The sequence below is a fragment of the Crinia signifera genome, chromosome 9 (assembly GCF_055691185.1).
Source record: "Crinia signifera chromosome 9, ASM5569118v1, whole genome shotgun sequence".
Classification (NCBI taxonomy): Eukaryota; Metazoa; Chordata; class Amphibia; order Anura; family Myobatrachidae; genus Crinia; species Crinia signifera.
In genome coordinates this window covers 34981124-35008612 of record NC_139225.1, presented here as the reverse complement: position 1 = coordinate 35008612, position 27489 = coordinate 34981124, and the positions used below count along the sequence as shown (strand labels likewise).

The window sequence follows — 27489 nt, the reverse complement described above, 5'->3', positions numbered from 1 at the left end:
CTTTTTTTTCTTCTGGTGCAAAAGGGGATGCAAAGGGGTCAAAGCCCCCCTTACAATTAGTCTTCATTTCCAAGACTGGTATTAGAAGTGTGTAAAGAATATATATATATATATATATATATTCCAATTCAGAAGAACGGCACTCAGGGCGACGACGAATGGGCGGTGTCCCTGAAATGTTGTCATAGATCCATCTCGTATGGATTCAGTATTCCAACATATACTCACAGGACCCAGGCTGTCTGTACAACGTTTCAATACCCATCTAATAACATGGTAATCCTGTTGTGTTATTAAATGGACATTGAAACGTTGCAATGACAGCCTGGGTTGGAGTGCCGCATCCGGACGAGTTATATATATATATATATATATATATATATATATATATTCTTACCATACTCTCCCTATAAAATGGGATGCCTTCCCATATATATATATATATATATATATATATATATATATATATATATATATATATATATATATATATATATATATACAAACAGCTTTGGTGCCCGGCACAACCACCTTGAATATTTGCTTCGCTGGGTGCCTTTAGCAGGGGAATGTATAGACGGCAGAACGCCACGGCACTCCAGACGGTAAGATAGTGCAAAATCTTCTTTATTGAAGCACAGCAATAAAAAACAGCAACGTTTCGATACTACATCTGAAGACGATACATGTAGTATTGAAACGTTGCTGTTTTTTTATTGCTGTGCTTCAATAAAGAAGATTTTGCACTATCTTACCGTCTGGGGTGCCGTGGCGTTCTGCCGTCTATATATATATATATATATATATATATATATATGTGTGTGTGTGTGTATACATGTACATATGTACACATGAGATGTTCAAGGCATGGGTAGTCAAATATATATTCAGCCAAATATGCAATCAATTATAACCTAGATAGCACACTTGACTTTAACAATAACAGTAACACAATTTTTGTGAGTGTATGTATTTTATATATATATAACTTATATATAAATATAACTTGCAGTTTTTAGGAGAATATTCACACCCATCCACTTTGCCACTTACCTCTGTCTTCCTGATGACAGTCAGATGATTTTTAAAAAAAGCCCCAAACAGCCCCTACTTATAGCGCAAGGAGGTGCGGTGTCATCACGGAAATTCGCCACTTTAGCATTTTGCAGGAAAACAGACAACTGTGAATTTTTTTTTTACTTGGTATATTTATAAGAAATCTGCAGTTCACATGGAGAAAAGGTTACGAAAATATCAGCGAAACCGCAAGGCAAAGAATTATCACTTAGAGATACAATGTTCAGAACTGATAGGTACCATCTCTTTACACCCTAAGAATACCTCCTAGACGCCCATTTCTTTAAATCTATGTCATTAATTTAAAAACTTGTATATTTTTTATTTCATTTTCAGATTGCTAACCCTGGCTTTTGCATGGATCTCTGTAGGACCAAATGGAAGGTCAGTGACAATTTGCTGAATCACAGAAAACTTAGTCAACCTGTCAATTTTTAACGGGAACTTTTATTAACATATTAAATGTTGTGATTTTACGGTTAGAGATCGGGTGGAAAGAAAAAAAAGGAGGCAGAGATTTCCATCAAAAGCCAACGTAATCTACATTATAGGCACAATCTTGGCAAGCCTCTATAGGGCTCTTAGAACTTAAATATCTTTTGTCTCAGTGCCAGTGTAGGGGATGGGGAGACCTAACACAAGTGGCATGTTCCCAATTTAAATGAAGATGAGTGATAACTCATTAAATAGACATCATTTATTATCAATAACTCTTAAAAAAATTCAATGATAGAATTGTGGCAGCCTTGAACAAACTGCTTATGAGAAATAAAATACCACTAGATCTAAGTCGTTACGGCCCATTAAAATTTCTTCTGCATTTCAGGTATTGAATGAATTATTTTTTTCAGACCCTAATATAAATGATATGACAGGTTGACTATTCCTTATGCAAATATCTGTGATCCAAATTATTTTGAAAACCATGGTTTCCAGAATGTACTTTTTTGTTGTTGCTAAAAGCACTACTGGGGACATCTGTGACTGGCACTACTGGGGACATGATATGTAACTGACACTACTAAGGACATGATATGTGACTGGCACTACTGGGGACATGATATGTAACTGACACTACTAAGGACATGATATGTGACTGGCACTACTGGGGACATGATATGTAACTGGCACTACTAAGGACATGATCTGCAACTGGCAGTACTGGGGACATTATATGTAACTGTCACTACTAAGGACATGATATGTAACTGGCACTACTGGGGACATGATATGTACTGTAACTGTCACTACTAAGGACATGATATGTGACTGGCACTACTGGGGACATGATATGTTACTGTCACTACTGGGGACATCTGTGACTGGCACTACTGGGGACATGATATGTAACTGACACTAATAAGGACATGATATGTGACTGGCACTACGGGGGACATGATATGTAACTGGCACTACTAAGGACATGATCTGCAACTGGCAGTACTGGGGACATTATATGTAACTGGCACTACTAAGGACATGATATGTAACTGGTACTACATGTGACTGGCACTACTGGGGACATGATATGTAACTGGCACTACTGGGGACATGATCTGTAACTGGCAGTACTGGGGACATGATATGTAACTGGCACTACTGAGGACATATGTAACTGGCACTACTGGGGACATGTGACTGGCACTACTGGGGACATGATATGTAACTGGCACTACTAAGGACATAATCTGCAACTGGCAGTACTGGGGACATTATATGTAACTGGCACTACTAAGGACATGATATGTAACTGGCACTACTGGGGACATGTGACTGGCACTACTGGGGACATGATATGTAACTGGCACTACTGGGGACATGATTTGTAACTGGCACTACTGGGGACATGATCTGTAACTGGCAGTACTGGGAACATGATATGTAACTGGCACTACTGGTGACATGTGACTGGCACTACTGGGGACATGATATGTAACTGTCACTATTGATGACATATGTAACTGGCACTACTGGGGACATGATATGTGATTGGCACTAATGGGGACATGATATGTAACTGGCACTGCTGGGAACATGATATGTAACTGGCACTACTGGGGGCATGATATGTAACTGGCACTACTGGGGACATGATATGTGACTGGCACTACTGGGGACATAATCTGTAACTGGCATTATTGGGGACATGATATGTAGCTGGCACTACTGGGGACATGATATGTGACTGGCCCTACTGGGGACAGCTGTGATTGGAACTACTGGGGACATCTGCAACTGCCACTACTGGGGACATGTGACTGGCACTACTGGGGACATGATATGTAACTGGCACTACTGGTGACATCTGTGACTGGCACTACTGGGGATATGATATGTAACTGGCACTACTAGGGACATGATCTGAAACTGGCACTACTGGGGACATGATATGTAACTGGCGCTACTAAGGACATGATATGTAACTGGCACTACTGGGGACATGTGACTGGCACTACTGGGGACATGATATGTAACTGACACTATTGATGACATATGTAACTGGCACTACTGGGGACATGATATGTGATTGGCACTAATGGGGACATGATATGTAACTGGCACTGCTGGGAACATGATATGTAACTGGCACTACTGGGGGCATGATATGTAACTGGCACTACTGGGGGCATGATATGTAACTGGCACTACTGGGGACATGATATGTGACTGGCACTACTGGGGACATAATCTGTAACTGGCATTATTGGGGACATGATATGTAACTGGCCCTACTTAGGGCCTTGATATGTGACTGGCCCTACTGGGGACAGCTGTGACTGGAACTACTGGGGACATCTGCAACTGGCACTACTGGGGACATGATCATGATATGTAACTGGCACTAGTGATGACATCTGCAACTCAGACTACTGGGGATGTTATATGTAACTGGCACTACTAGGGACATTTGCAACTGGCACTACTGGGGGCATGATATATAAATGAGACTACTGGGGACATGATATGTAACTGGCACAACTGGGATCATGATTGACATGATATGTAACTGGCACTACTGGGAACATCTGTAACTGGCACTACTGGGGACATGATATGTAACTGGCACTTCTGGGAACATGATATGTAACTGGCACGGCTGGTGACATGATATGTAACTGGCACTACTGGGGACATCTGTAACTGGCACTACTGGGTATATATGTAAGTGGCACTACTGGTGACATGATATGTAACTGGCCTCACTGGGGACATGAAATGTAACTGACACTACTGGGGACATGATAGGTAACTATTGGCACTACTGGTGACATAATATGTAACTGGCACTACTGGGGAATGATATGTAACTGGCCCTACTGGGGACATGATATGTTACTCGCACTACTAGGGATATGATATGTAACGACACTAAATATGTGCAGGAAAATGATTATTTAGCATTCAAATTCAGCTCCAGAGATTGTACACAAACCTCGTTTCATGTTTTGAAACCCTATTTTATGCACACATAAAATATATTTGTGAGCATGTCATGTGTTTGATGTGTTTATACAACATAAATGCAAGATATCTCATTGAAATATAAAAAAATTCTGAAATACGGAATAATCCGTTACCCAAAATTCTTCTGGTCCCGAGCATTTTGGATAAGGGATACTCAACCTGTACATAGATATTCAGCAAATTTCAGCAACGCATGTAACGTACAAATCACAAGGGTCCAACTGAGGAGGAGACACATTGTTAGAGAGTATATATACAGAAGGTCAATTTTCATCAATATAAAATCAATGAAAATCGATGTTGAGCTACCAGGGATTAAACAAATATTAACTAACATTAAAAAGTTAATATAAAAAGAAAAAAAAAAAATCATCTGAGACTGTTAGTAATTGTGTGAAGCCCAATATCGTTTGAGATTGATTTTAAACAAATTGAAATTGATAAAAATTGCTGAAAATCAATCGATTGGGACTGATCTCCGCCTGGGCCAATAGTGCATCAGAATGGTAGGAAGCTAACTATAGCACGTAACGACAGACTCAACTGAATAATGTATGGGATACTAATCAAAGGCATTTACCTGTGTGTGATTCTGTACATACAGTACACAGCATGTATAGATTGCAAACACTTCTGTCACTATCTGAGTTCTCCATTGCCTGCTATATTATACTGTGTCCCATCGTACACACCATTGGACGAAGTTAGCACTGTACATGTAAATTATTCTAATGGAAGAGATTTTATTTTATTTATTTTTTTATTTATTAACAGTTTCTTATATAGCGCATACATATTCTGCAGCGCATTCGAGAGTATAGTTGAACACTCACATCAGTCCCTGCCCCAGTGGAGCTTACAATCTATGTTCCCTACCACATGACACGCACACACAGACATTCTAGGGTTAATTTGTTGGGAGCCAATTAGCCTACCAGTATATTTTTGGATTGTGGGAGGAAACCGGAGTACCCGGAGGAAATCCACGCAAGCACAGGGAGAATATACAAACTCCGCACAGTTAGGGCCATGGAGGTTATTGAACCCATAACCTCAGCAATGTGAGGCAGTAATGATAACATTACACCATAATGGCCTTAGGGGAATTAATATCCTATTTGAAGATTATTTTGATTATGGATATTATACTCCCTGGCATGCAGCTGACAATATGCTACAACTACAATGTGGGAACAGACAGTGTATAGCAGAGCCCTAGGCAGGGAATAGGATAAGGGCAGAAGGCTGCTGGCTTCAGAGACCAACTGGAATGTGTTACTAGGGTCTGCCTGCTAAGTTTGAAAGGCTGACACAGCTGTCCCCCGAGTCTCTTTCGGATGTCCCTCTGAGCTACCAAAAACAGCATTATTGTCCTTCTGCACTGACAGAAGACGTCTCCTTAATATTAAACGTCTCTTAAAATCTTACCATGAGTGTGATGAATATGTCCTCACCTCTACAGAGTCACACCACTCACTGTATCCATGAGACTCGTTCACGCTGTCTGGGTTGTTGACCGGAGACATGGTTGGTACGGTCTGCCTCTCATACAGCTGGGCTGCAATAGACCTTCAGGTACAGACTCTGTCTTTTATCTCAAGAGTGCCCTTTCATCTCAAAGCTAAGAGCTGACGTCATGCCAACCCATTGTGCCCGACAGAGGGACACAGACTCTGCTACATCCAGACTGAGAAACTCGCAAAAGCAGGGCTGGGTTCCTGAGGTATAGAAGTATATCGCTCGTAGGACTACACTATTATTGCATCTGGTGTTTATATGAATGATGCCCCAAAGCATAATAATAAGTTATCATTAAATAAAAGCTACTGCATAGTAGTTTCATCATTGCAAATGCAGGTTTTGCCTCTTCCCTACATATAGTATGCCGGTGGCGGTAATTTTATGCCATGAATTTAGGATACCCATTCACACAGTATCAACGGTACACTAACAATCCATGTTTGTGGAACTTGTGGGCTGCGGGCTCAGTTGCAAAAATATAAATTGGGCAATTGCAATATGGCAGTGGGTGACAGGGAGAGGCGGAGGGAGACAGGGAGAGGCAGAGGGTGACAGGAGGGATAGGCAGAGGGTGACAGGAGGAGGCAGAGGGTGACAGGGAGAAGCAGAGGGTGACAGGGAGAGGCAGAGGGTGACAGGGAGAAGCAGAGGGTGACAGGGAGAGGTATAGTGTGGCAGGGGGAGGCAGAGGGTGACAGGGAGAGGCAGAGGGTGACAGGGAGAGGCAGAGCATGGCAGGGGGAGGCAGAGGGTGAGAGGGTGACAGGGAGAAGCAGAGGGTGACAGGGAGAAGCAGAGGGTTACAGGGAGAGGTAGAGCGTGGCATTGGGAGGCAGAAAGTAACAGGTAGAGGCAGAGGGTGATAGGCAGAAGCGGAGGGTGACAGGGCGAAGCAGAGGGTTACAGGGAGAGGCAGAGTGTGACAGGGGAAGCAGAGGGTGACAGGGAGTGGCAGAGGGTGACAGGGGGAGGCAGAGGGTGACACAGAGATGCAGAGGGTGACAAGGAGAAGCAGAGGGTGATAGGGAGAAGCAGAGGGTGACAGGGAGAGGCAGAGAGTGACAGAGAGAAGCAGAGGGTGACGGAGAGGCAGAGGTTGACAGGGGGAGGCAGAGGGTGACAGGGAGAGGCAGAGGGTGACAGGGGGAGGCAGAGGGTGTCAGGGAGAGGCAGAGTGTGACAGGAGGAGGCAGAATGTGCAGGCAAAACCAGTCGGTGACACAAAGAGGGTGACAGGGGCAGCAGTAGGCCCTAGTCCTCAGGGGCCCCAGTGCACTGCACCTGCTGCAACAATGGTAGTTCTGACTCTGTACTTAAGTACAGCCATCTTATTTATTCCATATACACTCAAGTATAGATATCATGAAAACCTGGACTGCTAGTGTGCCTTGAGAACTGAGGTTGGGTAACACTGCACCAGACTAGTGACATTGCACTCTGTTGTTTTCACTAGATGGCACAAAGTATCCCATGTAGACAGGGTGGGATTGGTAGTACTGCTAGTCCTGGAACTGAAAATCATCCTATTATGAGGGGAAAAGCGGAGGCCAATGTCATGTAGTCATGTGGAACCCTAACACTAAAAGCAATTCTAATACTTTATGATTTATGCTATAGCTATGATGTGGCCAGCTGGTGACCATCATGCTGTCATGAGGATGGGCCTATTTTTATGTTTACATTTGATCTTTTATTAACAATTACATTACAGCTAATCTGTATTGATAAGCGTTTCTGAAATTTCTTTCTGAAGTTTTAAAGCATTTCTGTATCTTTAATTGTATTCAATAAAGTAATATGATGATTGTATTTACATTCAATAAAGATCAACTGAAATTTCCACTCCCCTCACTTTATTCATAGGGAGCAAAGAGACACCAGCTGAAGAATTTTTCTGAAATGATGTATTTGGGTGTCCCTAAGAGAATGGAATAGGCAAGGTTCTTTCCAGAATTCTTCCCGTGGTTCCCTTAGGGCTTACACACATGGCTGAGCAGGGACGGAGAAAAATGACAAGTGAAAACATCCATATTCTGCTGTGCATTCTATAACACATTCACCTCCAAACATTCTATATTACCATAGTGATGAAGGTGCAGGCAGCCTAGATGTACTGTTTGTGTCTCCATTCACATGGATAGAAAAGGAAAACCCAAAGCAATCTAAATTAGAAACTGTGCTCTTTTTTATTCACAACACAGCCCCAGAATAGTGCATACCTCCCAACATTCCCGAGTCCCGCCCATGGCCGGTAGTGTCCTGCAGCGTAGGTGGGGGGGGCAGTCCCCCATGTCACCCGCTGAGCGGTTGTGAATGGATGCTGTGTGCATGCCGCACAGCGTCTATTCCCGCAGCCAGAGGGGCTGGGGGCATGGCTAGAAGCTCACAGTGTCTTTTGGCCATGCCCCCACAGTGTCAAAATAGGGAATGGCCTCGCGGTCAATGCGATTTGTAGGCCACACCCCCAATATTTCAGATGCGTGCCTACGTCACACGCAGATGTCCCGCTACAGCAATACTTAAAGTTGGGAGGTATGATAACGTGACCACATCAAGCATGATGTGTGCCAGTATCACATAATGGGAATAGCCATGCAAAAGGGTCATGTCTACCACTGGCATGTTCTATGTTCAGGGCAGTAGAGAGTCTGGCTGGGTCCAGGTATTTCTCTGGGGGTGTAGGCTAATTACGGGAGGTGTGGCCATGCAGCCATAGAAAAAATAGCACTTTAAGAACCTCCCTGGTCACACTGCAGCATGTACTAAATTGAGGAGAAGAGCTGTTGCAGTGGGAGAGGACCTGGGCTCTGACTGGGTCCCTCCTTCAGTCCTGGGCCTGGGTAATTAGTACCCCCTCCCTCTTGCCGTTATCCCCTCTCAACCCCCACAATTGCCTTTTTGCTGCTGCACTGCACACACAACTTGCAGGTGAAAATGAACTGCTGCTCCGCTATGCTGGGCAGATGTGAATGGTGCATACTCCCCAACAGCACAGTCCCAACCACAATAGTAGGACAGAGCTCTAAAATTGGGACTGTCCTGCCAAATGTGGATGATTGGGAGGAAGATATAATTTTGTGACTATCACAAAATGAAGGAGGTATCTAAGAGAGACGTCCTTCATTATGTGACTAAGCCGTTTAACATAAACATCTATTCGCATTCTCTGGGGAACCACCCACATCATTCGATGGTCGCCGACCATCGAATGATGTCGAAGGTGCACGCATATCTAAGTGACTTTTAGGTCACCGATATATGTGTATGCCCAGCAGGTAGTGGGCCGGTGATGTCAGCTGCCTGCCCCCCCGCACCCGTGTCACGGGGCTATTTGCATGGGAACACCCACGAAACAATGGGCGTTCCCATAGAGGAATAGCCCAGTCCACTGCCCCACCTCCCCCCCCCCCCCCCGCAAACTTGGGTGAGTACGGCCACCGAACACCCTGTTCGCCAATGCGCAGATGCAAAACACTGTGCAAGGGTAAAATCTACGGTAGCCCACGATTTGTTACGGGTATATACTGTAACTACACCATGTATCAGTTATATATACTACCATTGCTACAGAAGAAGTCCTGGACTGTAACTACACCACAAACAAATAATTTAGATAAATTATAAAAGCAATACCTTGGACAAAGTGAAAGGTATGCACTTATATTTTGTGCAAACATAAATAACTCTAACAACTAGTTTATCTTGGCACAGAAGAATCATATCATAAAAGAAGAATCCCTGCTTGAATCCCAACTTTCATGATTGTTTCAAATGAGGTAATGCCTCAAATTATGTCATTATGAATGGTTAGCATTACTGCATCACAGCACTGCGGTCATGGGTTTGATTCCCGCCACTTTTAACAGTTTGGTTGTTCTGGACTTACTGCTACAATATACTCCCTGCTCACCCTGGGGCCATATTTTTGGAAGCTATCTGGACTCTCCACCACCATATGGGATACCACCACCAGTTTATTGTGGATTACAAATACTGCACCAATCGGGAGGACATCTCCAATAACTGAGAACAAGATTCATCCTCCAGCGTTATTGTAACATCTGACATGGTATGTGGACCTTTCTCATCAGTTTTTGGCTCCAAAACCCAGTGGAGAAATGAGCACACCATTACTATAGGAGTACGATACGATTCAGCAGGACTTCAGCACTTCTAGGTATACACCTTTATTGTCTATTTCAAATCCATTGGTACACATGTAACAATTTTAAAGTTTTATTTATCACTGTTTATTTTTTTTTTTTAAATTCAGTGTTTTTTATTGAAGTTTTTAATATACATAAACAAACTCCCAATATTAACAAGAGGTGCAACAGACACAGACACCAATCATTCCACATGTGCTGAAACATCAAGTATGGAGTATTTATACATTGAAAAGTAATCAGGATGTTATTAATAGTAGAATATTACCCCTTTCAGACAGAAAAATCCCAAAAACCCAGGTATTTCCCGGATACAAAAACCCGGGTACAACTAGGCAGCAAGGGGCTGACCCCCTTTCACACAGGAGCAAAAACCTGGGTATTTCCCGTGTCTACCCCTTTCACACAGAAGCCGGATTTTTCCTGCAAAACTCTGTGTGTCATAAGAATAGGACAGTTTTAAAGGCACACAGAGATGAGGTCATCAAAAGTGGGTGGTGAGCGCTCACTGCATTGCATTAACCATGGCATGACACAAGGATATGTTGTAAACAAGTTTTATTGTTTTTATATACTGGAAGGTACATGTTACCTCACATGGCTGTCAGTATATTTGCAATGTTTGAGTACACTGTGGCATCTTTGACTGTCCCAGTCATCTGTTTGCCGATGTCCTCCTCCCCTCTCACTGCCAGCAGCTCTCACCTCTTGCTTCTACCAGTGGGCCATGCTATCCTTTTTTCAGCTCCCTAATGACCTCAGAGGCCAGCTCCATTGCCATGCCCTCCCAGCCAATCAGAGAAGCCTATCCTCACAACCAATCAGCCAGCACCCCACCAGGAGAGCCAATCAGTGCCTAACAATGTGTAATAATCCCAAAAACCCGGGTCGTTTCCTTTCAGATAGCCGGCGACCCGGGTTTTTGGATTGCAGACCCAGGAAAAACCCAGGTAAATACCTGGGTCGAAGTCCCAGAACTTTAGACCGGTGTTGACCCTTTCAGACAGAAGAAAAACCCGGGTCGACACGGCAAGAGCAGGGAAATTCCCGGGTCTTTCTTTCTGTCTGAAAGGGGTATAATATACGGATACAATATTATATCAAAGATATTCAGTGTGAACATAACAAGCAAAAAATGTTACATTGCAGGATATGAGGTCTATAATTACCCAAAAGCGCCATTTGGGTCCCAAAGAATAGCGGAAATATAATGCTCATAAATTTGAAGTAATATGTCACACTAAGAAATAGCAAAGCTACAGCAAATAAAGAAGTACAGTCTATCAATGTAATACCCACTAAGAAGAAAAAGAAAAAGGGAGATCATTATGCTGGGAGAAATGAGCTAGGTGTCCGGTCTAACAGGAATAATAGAAATAAAAATGAACTATCCCCGCCCTAAAATACCAAAAAACAAACCTCCCCTATAACCCCCCACCCTGTACAACCCACCCCCAACTTAGGCGTACCTGGATCCCCTAACCTTAGCCCCTCTATTCTAAATAATACTAGTCTATGCTAACTCCCCCCTCCCCCTCCAATTACAGGATATTATAACACAAAATATATCAGGGGTAGTGGTCTTAAACCTTACATGCAGGCAGATCAAAATAAAACTCCCCCACCATCTTATACAATGACAGTGCTCTCATCATGCAAAATGTGTTGTGCATACTAATATAGTATACATTAAAAGTACCAATGGCAAAGATAAAACCAGGATATATATATATATTCACATAAAACAGTATTAATGAAAAAAGAAAAGGTATCTTTATCTGGGACTGGTACAAGAGCGATAGAATTCACATATATAGTGGATATAGAGAGGCCGCTCTCCACGCTGCCTGCAGCCTCCACCACATCTTCAGGGGTACAAACAGGAGACGGGCCACCATATCGAACATCATCAAGCTTGCTTAAAAGCCTGGCAGTGGAGGCATGTATCGCCAAAAGTATTTGTTAAGTGGAAAGTTCCATGATTCTGTGTAACATTCAGTAGAGAAAGATGTTATTGTCTCTAATAAAGCAGATTCTCAGCTGCAAAATAGCCACACAGGAATGGAAGGGTGACAGCTAGCACGTCACCAGTTATATATAGAAAGTCAACGGCTTGTAAAGGGTCCAGTAGGATAATAGTCAGAGGAAAAGGGTGAGGTATCTCAACTAAATGAGCCAAACCTCAGCCACCAACACTGTGAATATACCTCTGGTTAGGGAGAATGGCGTCTGTGTCCAGCATTGATTTCCAGGATCATAATAGGTACCACATAACCACAGCCATGGCCAGCAGGAGCTTTGAGGTATGACTGAAGTGCCAAGTCAGAGTATAAGGGTAATCACACACCACGGACTGCAGCCTTACCGCCACAGACAAGTGAGTGCCAATGCCCAGGGAGCACGCAGGCAAGATGGCGCCGGCACCCGCCGTGCGGACCGCGGCAGCACGTCTCAAGGGAGATGGCTTCCCGCTCCACCGCTCAATACAATGGGGGCCACCGACGCTTGTCACCTCAATTCGCTGTAGCACCCGGGAGAAAGACAACACGGCTGAGCAGCAGCCGATTAGCAGGAGGTCAGTGGCATCCAGGTCCCGGCACAGAGAAAGGCCACAACTGTGAGTGACCTCGAAACGGCAGCCAGGGAGTCTAAAAAATGCCCCAGTCGAGAGTTAGGACTGCACAGAGGATAGTCCGCGTCTGGTATAGGGGTCAGGGCTGGTAGCGGCAGGATATTTAGAGGGAGCGTGGAGAAACTGCTGCCTACTCCATGTTCGGTCCATCACTGTTTATTTTTAATACATTTTCATATTGTAATATTCAATTGATCCATTTAGCGCTCCACATTTTTATTTATTTTTCTTGTATACACTCTTTTACGGGGTGACTCCCCTTTAGTTGGAGCAGCTTGACCCCACTAGGTGCCCGTTCTACTCTGAGACACATAATCTCGAGTATACCCCCTTCCTTTTTTGATTCCCACCATGGCCCTAACTATGTGGAGTTTGTATATTCTCCCCGTGCTTGCGTGGGTTTCCTCCGGGTACTCCAGTTTCCTCCCACAATCAAAAAATATACTGGTATGTATGTCTGTGTCTGAGTGTGCCTGTGGTAGTGAATATAGAGTGTAAGCTCCACTGGGGGCAGGAACCGATGTGAGTGTTTAAATGTTCTCTGTAAAGCGCTGTGGAATATGTGTGCGCTATATAGGAAACTGTTAATAAATAAATAAATGAGTACTGGGTGTAATGGTACAACTGCATGAGTGGCCCAGCAGCTGGACTTGTTGGCACAGACATATAAAGAAAAAATCATTCAAATCCAAGCTCCAGGCCAGCAATAGATCACAGAAGATCATGTCATGATTTTAAATCGAGAGGTAGTATGTCTGAAAACTAACAGGCATTAATTAAAGGGGAGAGAATAAATCAATGGGAATCTCGGTTATCTTTATATAAACAGCTGTAAAAGATATCGTCATCTTTACCAACCACTGATGTTATCCTTAGTCATCTAAGATAGTCTATTTCATTTCATTAGAACTTTCAATGCCAGAGTGGGACATGCGGTCAGCAGCTGCTAATGATGATGTCACCAAGGCCATCTAAACAGCATTGTATGTCCAGGCACTGAGCAGAGCAGCGGCGAATAGATGCTGTGCTGAGACAGGGAGGGGGGGGGGGGGGGGGGCTGGAGCACTCGGCTCATGTGCAGATCTCTGGTAAGATGGTGCCTTCCGTGTTCCTGGCAATGGATCTCTACTGAGCATGGTCAGATCACTGGGAAGATTGCAACCATGTAATTTTCCAATCGGTAACACTCACTATCGACTGTATCCCCCCCTCCCCGACAACTAAAACAGGTTGTGGCTTCATTGAAATGGGTCATAGCTTAGCGTGAATGCTGCTTAATGAGAGGCCACGCCCCATTTTTTTTGCAGCTGCGCCAAGTTTAAGGTGCTGCAGAGAGGAGGGGGCCCTCACAAAGTGTGCGCTAGGGTGGAGTGAAAAAACTGAAATTGAGAAATTCAAAATCGGCTAGTGTGGAAAAGTTGTGACTTGACCTGAATAAGAAACGTGCAAAAGCTTTTTGATCTGAGTCAACATCTTCTGTTCTGGCATGAGGCCTGAAGTTTCACTTTTTAGGTGAAAAAGACGAAAACTGTGAAGATGCTCCGATCTAGTTAAAATCATGTCATGATGTCTTAGGGCCTTATTCTAGTTCATTCTTTCTGACAAAATCCTTCTTAGATGGACAAAACCATGTGCACTGCAGGGGGGCAGATGTAACATGTGCAGATAGAATTAGATTTGGGTGAGTTATTTTGTTTCTGTGCAGGGAAAATACTGACTGCTTTATTTTACACTGCAATATAGATCTCACTTTGAAGAAAAACCCCACCCAAATCTAATTCTCTCTGCACAAGTTACATCTGCCCCACCCGCAGTGCACATGGTTTTGTCCATCTAAGAAGGAATTTGTCAGAAAGAGTGAACTAGAATAACCCCCTTAGAGTGGTTTATTAAAATACTTTAGCTTAGTAAAAGAGAGTACGAGCTTGTCCTAGTGCAAAGTGACTGACTTTGGCGGGAGAAAAAATCCCTAATAATTGACCCATTTTCATGGTTTCAATTGAGAATATGCTGTTTCTCCGTAACGTGTTTTCTTTTTTTTGGGGGGAGAGAATGCTCTGTAGTTGAAGTGATCAAGAAAAAAAAATCCCTTTTGTTTGCCCTTAATAGAATAATGCACACCTGTGTCTTCTAATGTCCAACAAACTCTTTACTGAATGCTCCAGTAAGTTCAGTAAACAATGCATAACACTCTGTTCTTTAGGTGCAGTATTTAAAACACTTCTGTTTATTGTCTATACTTGTGGAAGTTTATTTTAAACATGAATTGTCCTGAAAAAACAGTTTTGCATCCCCTATGCTGGGAACAGGAATGGGCTGCATTACGGCATATAGTTATGCCAAAGATAAGCCAATATATTAACAGTTAAATACGAAGTGTATTATGATGTAATAAACAAATACATCTAAAGTTTAGTGATATTTAAAATGATAAATTAAACAGTTTACACTGTTACTTGTAATACTTATTGTAACAGTTACTATTTTTCAATAACAGACTGCAACAGTTATTTCAAATCTGATTGCAGTACAATTTTGTTCACAAAATGGGCAAAACCATGCTTCACTGCAGGTGGAGCAAATGTAATATGTGCAGAGAGAGTTAGATTTGTGTGAGTTATATTGTTTCTGTGCAGGGTAAATACTGGCTTCATTATTTTTACACAGCAATTTCTATTTCAGTTTCAGCACACCCCACCCAAATCTAACTCTCTGCACATGTTACATCTGCCCCACGTGCAGTGCAGCATGGTTTTGCCCATTTTGTGAACACATTTGTACTGCGATCAGATCTGAATAAGGGCCAAAACGCAGTGATACAACAGTTCACAGAAAATTCTTATTACCTTTTCACTGGTAATGACCTACCAACCTTTTATATAACAGGACATTAGCACATATGGAGTAAAGCTGATTATATTTTTCACAACATTATATGAATTTAGGAATGTTTTGTGATAGTAATGTTAATCAAGTTTAAAAAAAAAAAAAACCTGCACTGTTTCTGAAATCTGTAAATTAAAAAGAAAAAACATACTATTTAGCATTTTTTGGAGCACTGTGATTGTAGTATATTTTTTCTTATCAATAACAGTGTCTGGTTGTCAGGTCTTGCTAATAATAAATAACTGTTGCAGTGTCATGAACCTGACTTGGTTCAGTCAGTTTCTGAGGTTTCTATGCCTGTTTGCTCCTAGCTGCTGCTGTTGCAGCTGCCCTGCATTCCCACTGATTAAGTCTCCAGTGAACTTCCCTGAGTTCTGCAGCCTGATCCCTGACCCACACACACCTGTGCAGTAATCAGGTGTGTCTGTCTTTCCCCAGTGTTGATTAGTGCTGCGGCTGGCAGCCAATCACAGAAAGGCAAGGGGGATATAACTCAGGCCCTGGGCCTTCATTCCTTGCCTTGAACAATTGCTTACCTGTTCCCAGAATCTCCTGTGTCAGAGAAGTTTCCAAGGCTCCGAGATCTCCAGGTTCTCCTGTGTCTCAATCTCCAGCGTACACCTGCACCTGCGATACTTACCTGGTTCTCTCCATCTCCAGAAGACTCCTGCGATTCCATCCCTGCAGTTGAGTAGCCGGTGTTCCGCTACAAACATCATTTGGCTTTTCAGCCCATCAGTGACTTTTCCACCTTGTCCTGAAAACTGCCGACAGACTCTGTCGACTCCGGGGTTGTCTACTCCCTGCTGTGCTCATAGTGACTTTATCATCTCGTCCTATACTTCCAGCAAGTACCCTGGGGCCTTCCCTCATCTGTTGACACCACGGTCGACATCACAAGTCGACACCTCCCAGTAATTCCCCGATTGCACCTCTCTCGTGGGACTCTCCACGTTCAAGTGTCATCACCCCAGCCTGCGTCCAGAGGGCCAGGGCAGGGGGCCGCGACCTGCCTGTCAGACGCAGCTAAGTCCAAAGCTCCTTGCGGGGCTCCCTGGTGAATACCGCTGGCAGGTTAGACTCCGCGCCCCTGTACCTGGTCTCCGCCAACACTCTGGTTCGCAGTACCCTGATCCCCCCGTGTATGTCTCATATCAAACCTCCTGCGTTCAACTATCCAGCGCCCTCCACTGGTCCACCACGGTCACAGCCGGGAACACAAAAACCGCCTGCGCTGACATGCAGTATGTTATTGAAAAACAGTAACTGTTAGTATTACAAGTATTACAAGTAACAGTGTGAACTGTTTAATGTATCATGTTAAATATCACTAAACATTAGATGTATTTGTTTATTACATCATAATACACTTCAACATATTTAACTGTTAATATATTGGCTTATCTTTGGCATAACTATATGCCGTAATGCAGCCCATTACTGTTCCCAGCATAGGGGATGCAAAACTGTTTTTCAGGCCAATTCATGTTTAAAATAAACTGCCACAAGTATAGACAATAAACAGAAGTGTTTTATAATACTGCACCTAAAGAACAAGAGTGTAATGTATTGTTTACTGAACTTACTGGAGCATTCAGTAAAGAGTTTGTTGGACATTAGAAGACACAGGTGTGCATTATTCTATTAAGGGCAATAAAAGGGATTTACCCTGATTTTTTGCACCAAGTTTCTTTTCTTGATCACTTCAACTACAGAGCATCCTCTCCCAAAAAAAAAAAAAAAGAAAACAAGTTCCGGAAAAAACACCATGGGTGAAATGTAATAGGATGAGAGATTCAGAAAGTGAGAGATTTGGTAAGAAATCTCCAGTTTTTTTAAAGTGGCAATCATTTACACAGCACAACCAGTGTGATTTTGCTGTGTCAATGATTGCCACTTTAAAAAAACTGGAGATTTCTTACCAAATCTCTCACTTTCTGAATCTCTCATCCTATTACATTTCACCCCATATTCACAATTGAAACCATGAAAATGGGTCAATTATCAGGAATTTTTCTCCCGCCAAAGTCAGTCACTTTGCACTAGGAAAAGCTTGTACTCTCTTTTACTAAGCTAAAGTATATTAATAAACCACTCTAAGACATCATGACATGATTTTAACTAGCTCGGAGCATCTTCATAGTTTTCGTCTTTTTCACCTAAAAAGTGAAACTTTAGGCCTCTTGCCAGAACAAAAGATGTTGACTCAGATCAAAAAGCTTTTGCACGTTTCTTATTCAGGTCAAGTCACAACTTTTCCACACTAGCCGATTTTGAATTACTCAATTTCAGTTTTTTCACTACGCCCTAGTACGCGCCCTTCTCTCTGAAACGGCACCCTGACTATCACAGTACATGCTCAGTGCTACTATACACATGTGCAGGGGCAAGAAATGGCAAGACAATGCTCCACTGCATCCAAAACTGGCATTTCACTCATCTCTGAATCAGGCACGCACAACGGAACTATGGCGCACTCGGTCACGTGAAAAATGGTTTTGTGTTCAAACATGAATTACCTCTAATGTTCCTTTAACTAAAAGCCTGTATTTTTTCCTCATATTAATCTATTAAAACGGAAAGACGAATAAATATAAAAGGCCAGTGCCATTGTTTGCCTTATGGTTTGAATTTCACCCGTATAGCTGAATGCTGTGTGTTTTGGCTCCATAGGAGGAATTCCTGGGTTTTTAGGATAACGGTTAATTTTCCTATGAAAAGAAAAATAGCCGATTCTTTATAATGTAGCCATTTTCTACATTTTATTTCAGTGACTTTGCTGTGTAACTTCTAACTGCTAATGTTCTAAGCCTGTTAGTGGGTGTAGTAAATTCTGTCGACATTCAAAATGTCGACATGAAAATGACAACATGATTGTTATGTTGACCTTGAACTTATCAAACATGTTCATAATGTCGACATCGGTCATGTTGGGGTTGTGTTTTTTGAGTGCTTATGGGGAGATTCTCTAAGCTAAAAATGTGGTAAAAACCCCGTTATCGGGTTACCACGGCGGGGGACATCGCCAGATTTTTCTGCATCTTCTACCGCATCCCACCACCGCCCTGCAACGACCCCCCGCATCGCCCCCTCACCTGTGTCCGGGCAGCACAGAGCTGTGCTGCCCGGACCTGTGACCTCCTCCCTGCACTGATCCTCTTCCGGGTGCAGGGAGGAGGAGAGCCCGGTGCAGCAGCGCCAGGTGTGGGAGGGAGGGAAGAGCCGCCGGGACCTGCTGGGACCCGTCGATTCTCACCGCAAAGGACAGCTCTTAACGCAAGAGCTGTCCTTTGCTAGAATTATAATTGCGAAGAGAGGTGAAAGGGGGTGGAGATTCTTAGAGAATCTTCCCCTATATTCCTAAACTTAATTTAAATGATGGCAATGTACCCATGTCCATAACCTGACAAGCCAACATGCCCTGTTATAATGTCAGGTTTGGTGGATATCCTGTATATTTGCCTACCCTACCACAAGTTGTGTGAGTTGCAGGGGACTTAAATATCCCCATATCCCTCCTCCACCAAACTTCACAGGTGTCATAATGCAGTCAGGCAAGTAACGTTCTCCCAGCATCCACCAAACCCAGACTCACCCATCTAACTGCCAAACAGAGAACGTGATTTGTCACTCCACAGAACACGTTCCCACTGCTCCACAGTTCAGTGTTGGTGCTTTACATCACTACATCCAACTCTTGGCATCGGACTTGGTGATGTGAGGCTTGCATGCAGCTGCTCGACCATGGGAACCAGTGGTGGCTCCTGCTATTGGGTTTCAGGACTGCAGCCCCTCCAGTGAAAACCAGGAGGTTTCTAGTGTAAAACAGACAGCCAGCATCAGAGCTCCGGTGTGTGCACGCGTTTGTGAGTGCGCACGCGGTCGCTCATAAGGGGGATGCGCATTCTTCCCATGGGGGGGAGGGGGGTTGCGGGATCTACCTCTGGAGCTCTCTGCTGGCTGTCTGTCTCTCTCCCAGGGCGAGATGTACTAAGCATCGAAAAGTGATAAAATAGAGAGTGATAAACAACCAGGTAGGAGCTGATTGGTTGGTGGTTTATCACTCTTCATTGTATCACTTTTCAAGCTTAGTACATCTGGCCCCCAGTCCTCATGTGTCACATGATCACATGTCTTTCCTGTCAGGAGTCACAACACCAGGCTCCATGTGTGACCTACTCTCATGTGGGGAGGAGTTCAGCATGTAGTAGCTTCCTATTGGAAGCTGCTACTGCCCATCATACAGAGGAATGAAAGCGTCCCCCCAAGCAAGGGCTGCTGGTCCGACAAATCATTAGTGCAGGACTTGTGATCTCGAGGCTCCGATCCTATGCAGGCTTGACTGACCATTAGATCAGGGGTAAAACACATGCGATTTGCCACTTTTCATCCAACTAATGCATCAGAATCAGCTTCATTGGCCAGGTATACTTGCGTATACTAGGAATTTGTTTTCGGTTTGCTGTGCAGCAGCCAGGTGGGTAACAAGTAAACAGCATACAGTATAAACAATATAAACAGGTGGAGGAACAGGTACAGTCATATAGAAAGTTATTTCGAGGGGACACCGTGTTAGATTATGTGCAAAGGGTTATGGTGTGAATAGACAGTGAGGTGTTCATTAGTCACGTGTCAACAGGTGAACCGCTTGAGGAAAGAAACTTTTTAGGCTTCTGGTGGACCTGGTGGGAATAGCCCTGTAGCATCTGCCTGATGGCAGCAGGTTAAACAAGCTATGGCCAGGATGTAGTTGGTCCTTTACTATCTTCGTTGCCTGCTTTTTTGCTCTGGACAGGTACAGGTCTGGACAGAGGGAAGGTCCGCCCCGATGATCTTCTCCGCAGTTCTGACTACCTTTTGAAGGCTGCATTTGTCTCTCTCGCTGGCGGAGCCGTACCAGACCAGTATTGAGGAGCACAGTAGAGACTCCACAATCATGGAGTAGAAGAGGAGCAGAAGCTTCTGTGGGATGTTGAACTTCCTCAGTTGCCTAAGGAAGAATAGCCTCTGCTGCGCTTTTCCAACAATAGTATCAGTGTCGGGCCCCCTTTTAGGGGCCCAGGAGATTGTGGTCGCTAGGAACTTGAAAGAGTCCACTAGCGACACCACACTGTCAGCAATTGTTAGTGGAGCATCGAAAGTTTAATTTTATTCTGGAGCCGGGGGAGGAGCTGAGCTATCTCGAGTGGCCACGGTTCCCGGCCAGACCCAGGTAGACATGGCCACGCCCCATTAGAAAATGTTTTAGAAAAAATAATATGTGCTTACGGCACAACACACTGCACAGAGGGGCTCCAGCAAGTAACACAATGCCCCCACTTAGCAGCTGACATGGGTCTCTTCTGCTGGACCCCTCCAACCAGCCAGGGCCTGAGTAATTACTACCAGTCCCCCCTTTAGAGCGGCAATGGGGCCGATCCTATTAGTCCCGAAGGTTGTGGATGATTCGCGAGTGCGAATCATCACGACACCGTTTGCACTTGATGGTGGGCTGAATTCATTTAAAAGTGCTCATACCTCCATAGGGGTTCGAGCAATTTTAAGTTAATTCGGCCCTGCGAAGGGTGCGAGTTAGGCTTAATTCGGGTTCCGTTTTCAGAGTTAAAAAGGCACCTGAACGGCAACTCGCACCCTTCGGGACTAATAGGAACGACCCCAATATGTGCTGGCTCAAGCATTGCAAGGGGCTAAAATAAGTATAGCCTTGATAAACACATTATGGAGCTAATGCAGACTTCCGTTTTCTGGAATCCTGCAATGCTGTCATGCTGCAGATGCTTCATAGCCGAGTGTATACATCTACTGGCAAATTGTCATACTCATATACATATCAATCACAAATCCTCTTGTGGCAATATGGGCGGAACCCGATGCTAATTGGGCGTTCACATGTTTTCATGCGACTGCAGGTCAAAAGAAACGGACTCTAATTGGATACCGCAACAATGACCATCTATATATATTAAAAGCTCACTAATCCTCACTCCTATGAGGTAGAGTACCAACAGTGACCACTATGGGACACTCGATGGACCAAATTACTTCTTTGTGTGCTAAAAGATGTCATAACAGAAATTGAAAGCAATTTTTGCAGGGACACTGATCTATTTCAAACTTGCTGGATATGGAGAGAGGGAGCGTTGAAGACAGAGATAGGAGCAGATAGGGACTGGGTGGATTGTTTTTAGGATAAAAACTGTCACAGCTCAAAGTAAAAGTAAAAACGGTCACAGCTCAAAGTGAAAGTACATTGCAGAAGCAGTCAATTTGATGGACTTTTAACTAATCGATCATAAATCACAATAGCAAGATGTTTTTTTTTTATCAGCACAAAATGCATCAGGGCTAAATGGCAATCACTACTGTTGCATATCTGCATGTATTTCATAGTTGCCGACTTTTTGGCTGCCCTCTCCGGGGGCAGCCAGCTCAGTGAAGCAGTGGGGTGGGGCCATTGCTGGGAGGGAAAAAGGGGGCAGTTCAGGGGCGGAGCCACAGACGGGCTTTCCTATTGGCCCATGCCACTTCACTTTTTTTTGGCGGGGGGGCGAATTGGCATGGATGAAAACGGACGCAAAAATGGGTGAAAACGGCAGTGGATTAGCCAAAGCCATGTGAATTTGCTGCATTTTCGCTGAATTACGCGGTCTTCGCCAATGCTAGATTTTACACCCATGCAAAAAATCATCACAGGGTTTGGCTTGAATTTGTCAGAAAACTTTTTAAAAAACAGATGAAAATTGCTGGTCTTTCGCCTGGCGAAATTTTCCCTGGGACTGAATACCCTCCAATAAATGAATTATCTGATGGGGTAGTGGGGCACGAATTACTATAAACACCACTCATGGGTCTTGCAGAACCAAACAGAACCAAACAAATAACTTTCTGCTGACTTTATCTATGTTGCTTTGACCAGCAGCGGAACTGTTCCTACAGAGTCTAGACTCCTATTTGTATTTGCTTCGGGCAAACAAACTATAGCATCTGCTAAAGCTGGTAATAAATGAGTGTATGCAGTGAACTGAGGATTTAGCACTTGTAGTTATTTAAATAGTATTAACCCTTTGTGCGCCAAAAGCTCTGTGAAAGATGTGCAAAATATCTGCAAAGAAAAACATTTGTTATATAAATTCAAATAAGAAATGTTTTGTAAAATTTCCTAAATAAGGTAAACATTGTAGGTCATTATGATGAATAAAAATGTTTGCCAATTTTTCGACCTACCTGTATTTTGCCAATTTAACTTGGCACTCAATATAAACCGGGGCAGTACGGCTGGTGTAATGGTTAGCATTACTGCCTCACAGTGCTGAGGTCATGGGTTCGATTCCTACCATGGCCCTAACTGTGTGGAGTTTGTATATTCTGCCCATACCTGCGTGGGTTTCCTCCGGGTACTCCAGTTTCCTCCCACAATCCAAAAATATACTGGCAGGCTAATTGGCTCCCAAAAAAAAAAAAATTAACCCTAGAATGTCTGTGTGCGCGTGTACATGTGGTAGGGAATATAGATTGTAAGCTCCACTTGGGCAGGGACTGATGTGAATGTTCAAATATTCTCTGTAAAGAGCTGCGGAATCTGTGTGCGCTATATAAGAAACTGCTAGTAAATAAATAATAATAAACCCTGCCCATAGACTGGGATCATGGGCCTTATTCTAGTTCATTCTTTCTGACAAAATCCTTCTTATATGGACAAAACCATGTGCACTGCAGGTGGGGCTGATGTAACATGTGCAGAGAGAGTTAGATTTGGGTGGGGTTTTACTTCAAAGTGAGATCTATATTGCAGTGTAAAAATAAAGCAGTCAGTATTTACCCTGCACAGAAACAAAATAACTCACCCACATCTAATTCTCTCTGCGCATTTTATATCTGCCCCCCTCCAGTGCACATGGTTTTGTCCATTTAAGAAGGAAATTGTCAGAAAGAGTGAACTAGGACAAGGCCCCATGTCTCTTTAAATGATGACATCTACTGTAATTAGGTTACATGAATAGGAACCACAGGCAAAAGATCAAACAAGGACACAGTTACCTGTGATACCACCAGTAACAGCGATATAAAGCTGCCGGCTCACACATTTCTGCTAGTAACATTATTCTTGCTTTGCCATGTGACAATGTGTTGGGCTCCGAGTTGCTGGGAATTACAAGCACTTGTCAGGAATGTGCTAAATGCTGATTTATTTATGAAGGTGTCAGAGCAGCAGATAATGGAATGCCCTGTAAGAAGCTGGTATGCTGAAGGGATTACACCACACCAGTCTGTTACTATAAAGCCCAGGTATACCCCTTCTTTAGAGGAGGCTGCTGAAGAAATGAATGGGACCCAGGTCGCTCAACCCGGGTTACCCGCTAACACTGCCCAGCAACCTTTTTTTTTTTAAACCCGGGTCAGAATGCCGGATTGCTTTACCCGGGGTTTTCCATTTTCCCTTTTACACTGCACGCCGATCAGGGTTGACCTGGCAACAACACAGAATCAATCCGGGTTATTTGTGCGGTGTGAAAGTGGTAGTAGGCAACCCGGAACTGTTCAGCATTCCCGTTCATACCAGGGGATTGCCATGCTGCTGCTTTCGATGATGATGATTTATGAAGAAGAAGAAGAATGATAAATTATCACTTTCTTTGGCTAATACAGCGGCTAGGTGGAATATAACAATTTTTTTTGGCACATGGAATGGAAAGCCATGTCCCAGGCCAGCATATTGTTCATGTTAAAGTGGCCATACATCAGCGAAGGATTGGGGCAATTTGACAATTTTGTAATCATCGTTCTAAACCAGGCATGTCCAAACTGTGGCTGTTGTGGAACTACCAATCACAGCATGCCTTGCCATAGTTTTAGGATTCCCTAATAGCAAAACTGTGGTCAATCTGCAATAAATTGGACTTGCAATTGCAAATGTATGGTGGCGATCATTCTTTTGTGCGATCACCACCAAGAATTAATTGATTTGACAATCATATCATTCTTCCACTGCTGACAATCATTACTGTAGCGACTACAATGAGGCGGCGGCGTACGGCATTTTTTTAGATTTGAAGATCCAATTTGATGATTTAAATTTTTAATATGCAAATCACTGGTAAATATTTGATGTGTATGAGCGCAGATTGTAAGATTGGAAAATTGCGCAATCGTGGAAGAAAGTGCTAAATCTTCACATCATGGATTGTAGATTGCTGATGTACAGTATGGTCAGTTTTTGCTAATAATTCAGCCAGCAAGTGTGTAAGGGTCAGATGTATCAAGCCTCAAAAAGTGGAGAGCGATAAACAACCAGCCAATCAGCTCCTAACTGTCATTTTGCAAACCCGGTCTGTAACATGGCAGTTAGGAGCTGATTGGCTGTCTGTTTATCACTCTCCATTTTATCACTTTTTGAAGCTTGATATACATGTGGCCCTGAGGGGCAGTACGGATGGTGTAATGGTTAGCATTACTGCCTCACAGCGCTGAGGTCGTGGGTTAGATTCCCACCATGGCTCTAACTGTGCGGATTTTGTATATTCTCCCCGTTTTCCTCCGGGTGCTCCGGTTTCCTCCCGCAATCCAAAAATATACTGGTAGGCTAATTGGCTCCTAACAAAAATTAACCCTAGAATGTCTGTGTGCGTGTATATGTGGTAGGGAATATAGATTGTAAACTCCACTTGGGAAGGGACTGATGTGATATTCTCTGTAAAGCGCTGCGGAATATGTGTGCACTATATAAGAAACTGTTAATAAATAATAAGAATAATAAATAATATTTGCAGCTAAATCCCTGAAAACACCCGTTTTCGAAGGTTAGCTGCAAATATTAAGTATCACCAGAATGTATCAGGAGGGAACGCAGCAGGAATCTTCGATCCCTGCTGTGATCCCTCCTACACAACGGTTGCTATGGGGGATGAGAAGCTGCCCGATGTATCAACATCGGGAAGCATCGATTCGGGTCCCTGGACTACCGCCATTCTAAGGTGGTGGTCGCCAATTGTAGCCTATGGACTACAGACTGCGGAGAGTCAGCGCTGACCACGCATTCGCAGACACCCGGCACCTGGCTGAGTGCATAGGCGGGAGCCCTGTCCCTGCGCGTGCGGGATGATACATCCCCCCGATAGGATCAAAATTATAAGGCAATCCTGGGTGGCAATATTAAATGTGCCCTTAAGTGTTTCATATCTGTGCTTTCTGTATAGTCATTGTTTCTGGATAATTGGATCAAACTGTGAAAAACTGTACATTATTTTTTTTATACTTTCCGCTTCTGAGTCCTGTAATGAAGGCATCAGCGCTGCCAGAATTGCCGCAAAAATGTCCACTAGTTCGAGCGCTCTAATCCTCAGACTCTGTTGCACTGCGCTGCGCGGTGGAGGCACTGCGGATGGGAGAGGCCCGAACAGAGGAGGCTGCACACGGCACGGGCAAAGCGCTCTTGCACAGAGCGCGACTGCACACCATCCCCCCCATCTAATGCCATGTGCACAGCCTACAGGTTACACAGGGATCACACAACATATTTGTTTCCTAAATATTTGCCCACCGGGGAATCTTATTGTTCATCTTTTGTTCTGTATGTTTTGAAATTAACTCTACTAATCTCTGCCTTGGGCATAATGGCTGAAGGTAAAGCGTCACCTGTGTCCTGTCTGGTGATAATGCGTGGTGGACACTCTGTCAGGTAATGTGTTTAGCTGAGTGCACACTATACAATGTATCACCCAATATATCGGAACGATATATCGTACACATCGTATATCTATTAGTCATTACCGGACGTCTTTCATTAAAATGCCCCATTGGATGTGCTGTACGTGCAACGGGAAGATTCAACGGCTGGCGGGGTCTATTCCCATGCGGTAAACAATGATACCCTGGGCGTTATTCTAGTTTACTCTTTCTAACAAAATCCTTCTTAGATGGACAATACCGTGTGCACTGCAGGGGGGCAGATGTAACATGTGCAGAGAGAATTAGATTTGGGTGAGTTATTTTGTTTCTGTGCAGGGAAAATACTGACTGCATGATATTACACTTCAATATAGATCTCACTTTGAAGAAAAACCCCACCCAAATCTAATTCTCTCTGCACATGTTACATCTGCCCCACCCGCAGTGCACATGGTTTTGTCCATCTAAGAAGGATTTTGTCAGAAAGAGTGAACTAGAATAAGGCCCATTGTATCACTGTAGAGAAGATTGTTTAGAGTGTACAGCATATGCGATGTATCATTTCCTTGCATACCCGCCTCACTGGGTCATACCGTTGTAAGGTGTATTCCCATCTGAGCTCCTTAGTATAAGTGGGTAAAATATACTGTATGCTATCAGAGCGAATTAATGTACAATGTTGATGATATTCATTCAGACCTGATCGCATCGCTGTGCGATTATTAGTAGACTGCGCATGCGTACAGCCCGTAGCGCGGATGCGCACAGCGTTCTGAGATAAAAACCTGCTAATTTTTTTATTGATGTCCGTACATAAGGTAATTGACAGGAAGCCGGCGTTTGTTGGTGGTAACAGGGTAACAGGACATCTTCTGGGTATCAGGTAAAACACAGGCGTGTCCAGGCATCTGAGGGGAAGTCATGTGACGTCAGCTCCGGACCCGATCTGACTGTTTCTATCGCAGCCGCTGAGTAAGTCCTGGGCTACGCACAGACTGCACACACTGGGGAATCATGCAATGGTGTGAGGCTTGCGTATAGATTCACATCTAATCGCTGATCCAGCCACTTGCTGCG

General features: G+C 43.7%; 1 protein-coding gene across 6 annotated transcripts in view; it reads right to left on the bottom strand.

The window, feature by feature from the left end:
- FOXP3 (forkhead box P3) overlaps positions 1–27489 on the bottom strand; it is a 119890-nt gene that overhangs the window by 49428 nt on the left and 42973 nt on the right. Inside the window, exon 1 of one of the 6 annotated variants that reach the window (XM_083158803.1) lies at positions 5997–6090. The exons of the other annotated variants lie outside the window; for them this stretch is intronic. The gene's annotated coding sequence lies outside the window, so the exon portion shown is untranslated. Of the gene's footprint in view, positions 1–5996; positions 6091–27489 lie in introns of those variants that run through there. 6 annotated transcript variants of the gene reach the window in all.